Below are 8,715 nucleotides of genomic sequence, written 5' to 3'. Positions count from 1 at the left end.
AGCTTTGCATCAGGGTTGGCTTTGGGCCAGGTATTTTCTACTTATTCCCAAGATACCTAACTTCTCTTAGCCTCAATTCCATCAGTGGCTAAGTGGGCACAATAATGCCTACTTCACTGTATTGTGCAGATGAAAGAATTTATGTAAGCCCTTAGCACAGGGTCTGATACATAATAAGAACCTGATAAATAGTAGCTGTCACTGTGATCACTGACGAGCATAAAATGTCATCTGCCACCAGCATCTCGTACTAAGGTCACTGCATTGTATCTGTCACTCTTGGACAGTAAAATGATGGTGAGATAAGTCTAATTTCTTCTTCTCATTAACGCAAATTTAGCCATGTGGCCTGTTAGCTGGTTTGATTCACAACCCACCTCTATCATGTTTCAAGTGATGCTGTTTTTCTGAACCCAGAAGGAAATGAAAATGATCCAATGAGAGGAAATGCAATAAAAAAGATCAATCACCCAGCAAGATACCAGTACACACCTATTAGAATGGCTAAAATTTAAAAAGACTGGCCATCCCAAGTGTTGGGGAGGACGTGGAAGAAACGGAACTCACATGTACTCCTGATGGTATAATCATTCTGGAAAGCAATTTCGCAATTTCTTAGAAAGTTACCATACACGTACCATATGATCCAGTCATTTCACTTCTAGGTTTTTACCCAAGAAAAAAAGAAATATATGCTCACACAAAGACTTGTACACAAATGTTCAGGCAGCTCTGTGGGTAAGAGCCCCAAACTAGATACAACCCAAATGTCCATCAACAGATGAGTGGATAAACAAATTTCAGTATGTCCATACAATGGCATACACTCAGCATTAAAAAGGAATGAAGTATTGGTACACAAAACAACATGGATGAATGTCAGGATCATTATACTGAACAAAAGAAATCAGACCCAAAAAAGTACATACTGTCTGATTCCATTCATATAAAACTTTAGAAAATGCAACTGAATCTATACTGACAGAAAGTAAATCAGGGGTTGCTTAGGTGTGGGCTGGGGGCGGGCAGGAAAGGATAGGAAGAAGAAATTACAAAGGGGCATGAGGAGACTTGAATATATTCACTTGATTGCACTGATGGTTTCAAGGGGGTGTACACACGTCAGAACTTATCAAATGATACACTTTAAATGTGCTCCACTTATTGTATGTCAATTATACCTCAATACAGCTGTCTAAAAAAAGACCAGTCAATTATATACTGGTGTGTTTTATTCACTCTTCACTCATTAGTCTCTGGATTTGACTAGTAGTTATGATAATAAACAGGGATGCAGACCCTCAGGTCTCTGACTCCAAAGGCTGTGCTTTAATTGGGTCACATACTTCTTATTACCAACAGCGTTTGGGATTCTTGAACTCATGCCTTTGGCTCCTAAAACAGTTTATTTCTATTCATTTTTCAGTTCTTTCATAGTTTAGATGAAATTTTAATCATATAAATCACATACACATGCATAACTTGAATTTTAATATTTGAACCTACTGTTCTATACTACAACTACTCCCAGCTCCCAAGAAGCAAAACCCACCTCTCTGAATGTTAGATTATAATTAGTTGAGGGAGGTACCCGAGGAAACTCAAGAACTGAGACAAAAATTAGGAAATTCAATTCACATTGCAATTCAAATGCTTCCCGATGACAAAGCCACTGCTGAGAGGGATAGCAACTGTCCACTTGTTTTCTTCAGCTGCTCCTTTTGGTCCTCCGGCTTCACTAGTACTGTCCTTTCATGGAAGAGAGCCAGTACCCAGTTTGTCCTTACAGATACTACAGGAAAGGGCTGGGCTCCCAGGGACGCCTCTGACCTAAGACAGACGCTCCCCGTACAGCCAGAGTGGGAGCCCAGAGCTGGACCGGCAGGAGCGGGCTCCGCTGCAGCCCTTCGGCTTTGCTGCTCTCCCTCCTTCATGGTTTGGTGGGCAAGGAATCAGGTTGCCACGGCAACTTCCAGCATCCATTTCAGGCTAGAGGGAACATTCCCTAAGGCTCCTCTCCATCTGTGTGTCTTTGGCGATTTCCCTGCCTTGGTGAAGTAGGTGGGGAACCACTTCCTCCAGGGATCTCCCCCAGCTCACCGATGGTATAAATGGGCAGGGGAACTGCATTGTCATGGCAGCAACTCCTCTACTTCTCCCATTCGAAGAAAGTCTGGCTCAAGGGATCTGCCTGGTGCTCTCAATGGCAAAGTCAGCAAGGAAGGAACTGCATTATCTTAATGGTTTCCACGCGCTCTTTCCAAGAGAGGGGTTGGCTTTGTTGGGTGGATACTGGGGGATGGGCAGGGAGTCTGGCTGAAGAGCCCGGTTCCCAGGGACCTCACTGCCATGACAACATCCCCAGCGGCAGAGACTGGGCAGCTCTCTCACCAGCTAAGCCCTGGTGTCACCTTTCAAATCTGTTCTCGTTCGTCTCTGCTCCCTTTTTTCTTTTTCACAACCCCCAGGGATCCTGCGGGCTTCTCCTCTCCAGCTTCTTGAGATCACTGTGATTATGCCTTTCTCCTGCCCAAGACTAGTTTCAGGGTAGGCTGCAGTCTTTGCATACACTCACCTTCCCTGCTGTACACCAGAGTTCCACAAAAAGTCTCCTTTGAAAAAGGCAAGTTTTGTATGCAAGCATATGGGGATAGGGGGAATCACAAGAATAATAACCATGGGAAAGCCGAACCAATTCTGTTCGTTGTAACTGTGTTCATCCGTGGGAGGGCAACCTTCCCTTCAGCCCTCAGACTGTCTTCCTGCTCCTGGACTTGGAGCCCTTGGTGGGAACAAAACTGGCTTTGGTGTTCAAACATCTGGGTTTGAATCTTGTTTCAAGCAATTCCTACCAGCTGAGAAGTCACAGGTGAGTCACATACCCTTTCTGGGTGTCCACTTTCTTATCTGCTGAAGGAGAAAGCAAAATGTCTTCTTTGGAGAACTGTGGTGAGAACCAAGAGAGGTAATCGATACACAAAAGTACTTTGTTCATACTCAGGCACTTTACAAATCTTCATAATTTTGGTAATTTTTGTTCTCATGGAGCATTCTTAATTGATTGGCTCAATCAATTATTCATTCAATGAATGGATTAGGGAGCGCATTCTAATACTTCCTTTAAGGCAGGTTACGTAACCTCCAGGAGGGTCACTGTCCTCATCTGTACAACGGGATAACCACAGTCTCAAAGTATGATTTTGAAGGTTAAATTAAGTACTGACTAATAAATGTGTACAGCAGTGCCGAGCAGAGTACCTGCTCAATTCATAATTACTCTTATCGTTTGCTAACTACATACTCTTCTCAGTTTCTCCTTGGAAGTCTTGAGTCATGCTGACGTGACTCAGGTCTGCTTGTGATGCTCTCTACCACTTGGAAAGGCCTAGAATTAGCAAAGAAGGGCTGGGGCCGGGAAGCCCCCACTGCAGATAGTGACTCTGCCCAGGACCGGGGGTTATTTGAAATAACCAGGGAAGCTGTAATACTTCTCAACTCCCTTTATATTCCATGGAGGGTTAGCAAATTTGGCCCTGAATGTGCAGCAGGCACAGACTGCTTTGGGGGAACTTCCCTTTGGTTGCCTCTTCTTCCCTTCCTTGAGGCTTTCTGTCCATGTGGACCAACGGTCAACCCCTTCTGCTGACACCCCCAGGACTCTCACCCAGGCCTGCCCTTCCTCACATGGCGCCTCCAGCTCTCAAACCTTCTCTGGGACCTCCCTCCCTCCAAGCTTACCTGACCCACTGTCGGCTATTCCTCTCAAGTACAACTCAAGTGTTCAGCAGTCTAATCAATAATTTATAGATAAGACATTAAAAAGTAATTAACACTTAAAACACTGCTCCTCCCAGAAAGTATTTTTGTAGTTCGACTGGGGCTCTCAAAGGCTTCACTCCTAACCCCTTAGTAAAAGCTTTCATTACCTACATCAGCCTGCGGTTACTGGGCTCTCCCCTCCCTGAACTTCCACTAAATTTAGAGTATTTTAGATTTCATTGTGCTTTTTTTTTTTTTTAAATGAAAGCTTCTTTCTTTCTTTCTTTATATTTATTTTTGGCTGTGTTGGGTCTTCGTTTCTGTGCGAGGGCTTTCTCTAGTTGTGGCGAGCTGGGGCCACTCCTCATCGCGGTGCGCGGGCCTCTCACTGTCGTGGCCTCTCTTGTTGCCGAGCGCAAGCTCCAGAGGCGCATACTCAGTAGTTGTGGCTCACGGGCCTAGTTGGTCCGTGGCATTTGGGATCTTCCCAGACCAGGGCTCGAACCCGTGTCCCCTGCATTGGCAGGCAGATTCTCAACCACTGCGCCACCAGGGAAGCCCTCATTGTGCTTTAATTATCTCATGTGCTAGTGTGTTCTCCCCAATGAGATTATAATTTCTCGAGGGCAAGACATTTTTTTTAATACTTCTTGATACACTCTCCTCTGACCAGTACTGTGGAGCATAAAGTAGACTCTCATTAAAAAATGTGCAACTGATTTATAATGGTGAGAATTTCCTCAGCCAAAAAAATGTCTTCTCATACACTGGAGTTACATTTGGAAAGTTGAATTCTCTTAAACTCCTGATTGATTCTAAAAATAACTATTTTGGAGGTTCTGTCTCTACATCCTTTTCCCTGAACAACTGCACTGGGATAATTCTATTTAAGTGAGGACGTCATTTCAAGTGGAGTGGTTTTACCAGCATTCTTTTGATGGCTTTGTACAAATTTATATACAAAGAGGCAGTTGTGGCCCTGCAAATATACTTTATTCAAACTGTCTAATTATTTCTGATAAACTATTGGATATCTTAGTTCTGGAAGTCCAGGTTTAAAATAGCTCCTATTAAAGGAAGTGATGCATAATGGAATTGCATCTTCTTTATTGATTAGATATTTTTAAGATGTGTCTTTTGCTCAAAACCAAAGGACAGAAATATAAGAAAAGCATATTCTAAAACAGTTAAATCAGAGAAAAATAGTGGGTAAAGGAAAAATGAATGTCAAAATTAACTACATTGTTTCAGTTTGTAAAGAAAGCTTTTTCTTCACTCTCAGCAAAAGGCAGGTGAGAGTTCCTCACACTTAGGGCCCCTCCAGAAAAAGGCTGTGGGCCTTTGGTTCCCCTAGGTATAAATTAAGGAAATGTTAATAACATCACACAAGGGGACTGTCACAAGGATATATAAGGGTAGAGCTGTTCTCAAAGGTAACATTCAACATACCAAATTCTTTTTTTCTGAGGGATAAATTAAAACGCCCTTTAAAAAGCAGTGCTCACAGGGTCAAAGTAACATCCCCTGTACCACTAAGGAGCCTGGTTTCCTCTGAGGGCTGTTTGCATAATTAAGTCAGGCTCAGTCACAGCATCCATGAAAGCCAGGTGAGGGGGACTCCAGCATTAGTCTTCCCTTCAGAAAATCACTAGAGGGAAAGTTGGGTGCCTTGGGCCGTCATACAGGGACAGAGACTAGGAAGGGAAGAGACATGGCCCCTCCTTGCGCTGGTCCCCATATTCAGAGGACACGGCTGCAGGACATGCAGTGGGTGCTGTTGCCTGTCACTCAGACCCCCAAACCCCCCTTCAAGACAGAGGCATTCTGTCCCTGGTTTCCAGGGGTGTTGGCTGTTTGAAAGTTCACAACTGAGTCCTTCCCAGGCAACTGCCAGCAGCTTAGGAGAACGGCCTTGCCCCAGGTCTGGCGCTCTCTCTGCGGGGAGCTGCACCCTGTGCCTTGTCGATAAGACCCAGCCCCCTCCTCAGTGTGGGCCCTGAAGGTCCATCCAGCTCCACTGCTCGCTGTGTGATGACTGCGAGGTCTGCACTGAGACCGCGCCGCAGTCAACCTGTCCGCCTCCCAACCCTACTTCTTTCCCTCCCTCGGGAGTGTTGATCCTGAGAGCACTCCCGCCAAGTCCCTCACACGGATCTCTTTCCTGGGGCGCCAGGACTAAGATAGAACATCTTTTCAATCTTGAACTAGGATGGAGACTCTTCTACCAGGGAAGTCTACCATAAAAACTTAGGCTCTTAAAATGTGATAGGGCATTTGTGACCACCTAGAGGGGTGGGATGGGGAGGGTGGGAGGGAGGGAGATGCAAGAGGGAAGAGAAATGGGAACATATTGTATATGTATAACTGATTCACTTTGTTATAAAGCAGAAGCTAACACACCATTGTAACGCAATTATACTTCAATAAAGATGTTTAAAAAAAAAAATGTGATAGGGCAACGTTAGCTAATTTTACAAGATGAACTGAGACCCAGAGAGACAAAAGGACTGAGGTCCCACAACAGACACCGCACTATGGCCAGGTCCTGACCCCAGCTGTGAAGACTCCCAAACTGGGGTTCTTATCCACATCGTGTGGCCACTATGATATCTCCTCCATGCAGGTGGCAACTGACATGCTCCCTTCAGAGAAGAGAGCCACATGAGATACTGAACCACGAAGGGCCCTGCCCCACGCCCGGAAAGGTGTTTAGATTTGTGTTCAGAAGGGGCTAGAAGGAGGTGTATTGGTTCCATGGCTGCTGATCTTCCTCCAATTTTCTCTTTTGATGTTGAGGGGGCTATGTACCAAGTAGGTAATAAATGTCTCTGTGATGAATGAGGAGCTAAAGAACCCTCCAGGCTGCTACAGCTCAGCTGGTCCCATAATAACAATCTTGGCAAGGAGGGCTTGCTGCCAGAGTAACAGCAGTAAAATCACCCTGAGCTCAGGCAATCTGCAGAGTTAGTATGTGTACAAAGCATCCCAATGATTACATGCTTATTATTTAGTGGCTCATTCTTACAGAATGCTTTACAGGGACTGATTCATTTCCCCAGATATCACTTACCATCTTATTGCCTTCTTTTAGTGAATGAGTCTGAATCTTTCCAGTTTCGAAGGGTCTACCTGTGATGTACGTCGTTGCTTTCCTTTCTGCCAAAATGCCCCCCCCCACCACTTCCTAACACATTGTTTGTGGGTGAGATTGACTCCTGACTACCTCAACCCGAAACCAAAGGGGGGAGGTCCTGAACCAATCAACATATTCTCATCCCTGTTCCCACGGTAACTGGCCTAGAGATTACCTTTTTTTTTTTTTAGTTTAGTTTATTTATTTTTGGCTGCGTTGGGTCTTCGTTGCTGTGAGCGGGCTTTCTCTAGTTGCGGCGAGCGGGGACTACTCTTTGTTGTTTCGGTGGCTTCTCTTGTTGTGGAGCACAGGATCTAGGCGCGCGGGCTCAGTAGTTATGGCTCGTGGGCTCCAGAGCGCAGGCTCAGTAGTTGTGGCTCATGGGCCTAGCTGCTCCGCGGCATGTGGGATCTTCCCAGACCAGGGCTTGAACCCGTGTCCCCTGCATTGGCAGGCGGATTCTTAACTACTGCGCCACCAGGGAAGCCCTACCTTTTTTTTTAAAGATGAAATTTATTTCAGAAGTCCTCAAATAAGCCAATCATGAATAAACTTTTATAATGAACTTCTCAAACAAATCTTTTTACTTATCTACCTTTTTTCTTGGGATGACAATAGCATTATTATGATAGTATTAAGTTTTCTTTTTTATTCAAATGAACTGTTTTCAAGATTAATGATTATTAGCAAATCTTGATGCAAGATAAACATGATACTTTAAAATTACTTTTCAATTTCCTATGAACTATTTTAAAGTAAAAAACTATTTGGTACTAAGTGTTCTTATGTTCAAATTCTAAAAGTAATCTTTAGTCCCAATGGAACTTGGTACTCCAAGATTTAAAAATTTTTTAATGATATTGACATAATATATATAATTTTAATCAGTACGTTCCTCCTCATCACTGAAATATGTGCTTTTCTTTATCCCTGGGCGTCTTGAATCATCTGATGTTGAGGGACCCCCTGAACTGGGTTTCCATTTTGGCTTGCTGGAAAGCTGTGGCCTGACTGAGGCTGTCAAGAGTGGGATCTTCCCCTTCATCAGCACTTTCTTCTACTTCTTCAATTTCTTCTTCTGGTTCAGGAATTTTCTTTTTTTTCTTTTTCTCTTTCTTCTTTGGAGGTTCATGTTCTCCAAGCATATTTTTAGGACAGGCATAACTTAAGTGTCCACTTTCCCCACATTCATAACACTTAGATTTATCAAAGTAGTTTCGTCTTCGGATGAACTCAGCTGCTCTTCCATTGTCAACAGCAATGTTTGCTTTTATCAATCTACCGAATAACTGTTTGTTGTTTATTGCCCTGGTACAGTTTTGTGCAGAATCTTTATCCAAAATAAAACAAATGCAACCCCTTTACTCTTCCTGGTATCTTTATCTTTCATTATAGTAACCTTTACAACTTTGCCATACTTGGAAAATATCCAGTATAAGTCATTGTTGGTCAGGGAAAAGGGCAGGTTGGATACACACACTGTGCTTTTACTTGGGGCCAACCCACCACTCATTTCTTCAGGCGGGGCAGGCCCGGGAGACTAGAAGAGTGCGAGCCCTCAGCTCACTCGGGGCTCAACCCCGACTGTTCGTCGCCCCTTGCAGCTGCCTTGGCATCACAGGTCCTGGGCGAGATTACCTTCTTATTTCTAAGCCTATGTCACTCAGCCCCTGACACTCCCCTAATCTTAATGATTAGTTCCAAGGGGTATGAGAACTAAGTTGGGTCAAATAGAGTGGAAGACTTTTGGTGGTTGGAGAAATAAAAGGTCCCTTTTCCTCCAATATGGTGCCACGTGGAAACCGGAGGCTTGGGACTGATGT

At 44.2% G+C, this 8,715-nt stretch overlaps 1 pseudogene; it reads right to left on the bottom strand.

Moving 5' to 3' along the window:
* Nucleotides 1-7,411: 7,411 nt before the first annotated feature.
* Nucleotides 7,412-8,405, bottom strand: LOC118890758 (annotated as a pseudogene).
* Between the last annotated feature and the right edge of the window lie 310 nt (nt 8,406-8,715).

This window comes from Balaenoptera musculus, chromosome 2, assembly GCF_009873245.2.
Source record: "Balaenoptera musculus isolate JJ_BM4_2016_0621 chromosome 2, mBalMus1.pri.v3, whole genome shotgun sequence".
Lineage (NCBI taxonomy): Eukaryota > Metazoa > Chordata > Mammalia > Artiodactyla > Balaenopteridae > Balaenoptera > Balaenoptera musculus.
The sequence above is the reverse complement of the archived record's forward strand: the minus strand, read 5'-3'. Positions and strand labels throughout refer to the sequence as shown.